Source organism: Camellia sinensis, chromosome 11, assembly GCF_055761805.1.
Source record: "Camellia sinensis isolate YWXY chromosome 11, ASM5576180v1, whole genome shotgun sequence".
Lineage (NCBI taxonomy): Eukaryota > Viridiplantae > Streptophyta > Magnoliopsida > Ericales > Theaceae > Camellia > Camellia sinensis.
The window spans coordinates 99,121,804-99,125,271 of record NC_138971.1 but is presented as its reverse complement, the minus strand read 5'-3'; positions in this window follow the sequence as shown (position 1 = coordinate 99,125,271).

Below are 3,468 nucleotides of genomic sequence, written 5' to 3'. Positions count from 1 at the left end.
CTTCCGGAAACACATCTAGAAAGTTTCTTACTACTGGAATATTGTCCAAGGGGATGTCCATGGTCTGATCATTTATTGTACACAAGTACCCTTGACAACCTTTATTAATCAGTTTATGGGCTTTCATTGCAGATATTAAATATGGTGAAGGGACTACACCCTTTCCCTCAAAATAAAATTCATTCTAACCCAGAGGTCAAAATATCACATGTTTAGATGCACAATCAATAGTTGCATGGTATTTAGATAGCCAGTCCAAATCCAAAATAACATCAAAGTGTCTCATATCAAGAGGTAACAAATTAGCATATAAGGTGGCATTTCCAAATAATAATTCACATGTAGGATAAACAGATGAACATAACATAGATCCTCCTGTTGTTGGTGACACAACGCACAATATGTATCTTAAGGTTTCCATAAGTCTATTCAATTTATTAGCAAATACCATATAAACAAAATAGTGTGTGGAACCCAAATCAATCAATACATATGCTGCTTGGCCACAAACAAAGAGTGTACCTGAAACCACAGCTTCTGTGTTCTGAGTATCCCTTGGAATGAGTGCGAAGACTCTTCTTTGCCTTAAATCATTTCTTGTTGCAGCAAGTGTTGTATTTGATTTCATTGTTAGAGCTAACCCGATTGAACTTGTAGCACCTCGATTACTGCATTTTCGTGGTTGTGTACAATCTCTGTCACGACCCAAACCCGGCCCTATGGGTTTAGCACCGTAACCGGCCAGTAATCTGAGATTACCGAAGGCCTGCAGAACAGTAATACAGTAAAACAGAGTACAGGGCCTGGCGGAAGCCAATACAGTAATTAAACAATGTCCAATGAGCTGTGACAGTCTGTATGCCAAAACGATTTTTCATGCATTCATACATAAACAGTACAGAACAGTATGCACAATATTTACATTCATTCAAACTAGGGACTCAACCCTAGATAGCGGTACAGTGAACAGTCAGTCTATACAAAACAGCGGAACAGTACGGAAGGGGGAATTCTTAAAACACCCCTAAGCCTTAGCAGATAGGCTCGGAACCTCGCAGTGAGGCACAAAGGCTGGCTTGACAAAACTGGCGTCTAACCCACGCTCCTAGCTCCGATATGGTGGCTGAGCACCTACATATATATATAAACAGTGAGCTAAAGCCCAGTGAATAACACAATATGTAAAGAGGTTAAGAATGAATGTCCTTACAGTATGAAAACAGTTCATTTCAATCAGTCATTCAGTTGTTCAGTACAGTAAACAGTCATATGTGGTACATCCATTAGCATAACAGTAACAGTAGGTCTTAAAAGACCGAACAGTAATGATGGCCATCAGTCAGTAAACAGTAGTGGTTCCACAAGGGAACCGACAGAGATCTCTGTAACAGTAACAGTAACAGTAAACCGTAGGTACTAAGGATGCCACAGTACAGTTCAGAAATAAAGGACATACATTCATTCAGTAAATAATACCAGTTCAGTAAACAGTTCAGTTCAGTATTCAAAAGATATCAGTTGAACATATCTTTACACAATTGTTACTCACAGAGTTCTGGGCTACAGTATGCTAGAGCGTGTCTCTCCAGTCGCCAACCCTACACAGTTAACAGATCGAACACACACTAAGCTACACAGTTGGGAAAGATAACAACTTAATCCCTAATGCCTTGGTGTGTTCTACATCTATATCCTCAACAAGATGCCTTAAACTAGGCCTAAAAATGCCTAGAATGGGATGAGGATGCAAAGATGCACATTTAAAAGCATTTTCAGGATTTTCAGAAAAACAGAGTCCCGCTCGAGCGCAGGTTTCCCCGCTCGAGCGTACAGGCAAACAAAGGTACACGCTCGAGCGTAAACTTTTCCGCTCGAGCGTACTGTAAAAGTACTAGATGGGTGAAATCTCCGCTCGACGCCCGCTCGAGCTTGAGACATGACTCCGCTCGAGCTCCCAATCCTCCGCTCGAGCGGACTGCAAAACAGTGCAGAGAGATGCTGGTTGCTCGGATTCCACGCTCGAGCGTAACTTTCCCCGCTCGAGCGGAAGTGCGAAATCTAGAAAACCCAGATTGCACCTCCAAGCTCAAACTCAAGTTTAAATGCATCAAAACCGATCCTCTTGGGCTCATTTTCTGGAAAACATTTATAAACACATAGAATAACGTGGTTCAAAACTCAATTTGAGAAATCAAAGCCCAAGGGTGTTTTATTCAAACCCAATTTCAAACCAATTTCAAATCATTTTCAAGAACAATCTTCAAACATGACATGCATGATCTTAAATCATTTTCAAAGCTTTAATGCTATTTCAAAAGAGCTCAAACCTTCAAAAACAAGATGAACTCATGGAGTATGACCAAAAGATGGACATGCATGTGAGGTATTATGAACTACAACCTCAAAACTCCAATATATGTACATGCATGCAACACTTAAGCTTCAATTGATGCTCTCAGGAGCCAATTCTTTTCAAAACATGGTGAAATCATGGACTTAAACATGATTATGAACATGCATGTAACCTTTTGCCATGAAAACAACTCAAACATCTACAATACAAACATGCATGCAAAGATTGAGCTTCAATTCACCATTAATGGACCAATTCATGACTTAGCTCTACAACTAGACATGAACCATACAAGAACCAGTTCAAACACAAGAATGAGAAGATAAAATCCTTACCTAGAGCTTGTATTCAAGGTTTAGGAGTCCAATTAGGCAAATCTCCTATGATCTCTTCAAGCCTTTCAAGCCAATTCTCTAGAACAATTCTCTCTCTCTCTAACTCTCCTCTTGGGTCGGTTGAGTGCAAGAATGGGAGAAGAAAAGTTTGTTTTGATCAAGCACGTGGAGTGTAATAAGGCTCAAGAGGTGTGAAGTGGTGGCCACTAAGTGGCGAAACGGTAAATAAGTCAACTCTGCAATTAACTCATTATTTAATCTAATTTAATCATACCTAATCAAATTTCAGATAATTATACCATAAAATTACATTAATTATGAGGATCATAAAACACTGACCAATTCCGGATTCGGCCGCCGATAAGGCCTTCAATTAGCAGTTTAAACATATAAGCATGAACAGATATTCATACAATCAAACAGATAGGATGTAATTTAACTAACATATACTCCATCAATTCAGTTTCCAATTTCAGTCAGTCAGTTCAGTACTTTTAATCAGTTCAATTATAAGTCAGTTTAACAGTAATCGGTGATTATCGGTAATCAATCGGTCATTAATCAATAAACAGTATGGGGGTTGTTACACTCTTGCCATGTGACCAACTTTCTCACATTGATAGCACGTTTACGTAGTATGGTAACAAGCACCCCAATGTTTCTTTCCACATACAGTGCAAGTGGGTACTGAATTGCCACTCTGATTCGAACTTGAATTATCGAAAGTTTGTGATTTTGATTTCTTGTTCATCGAGGACGTTGTTCCTTTATTTGCGTTGA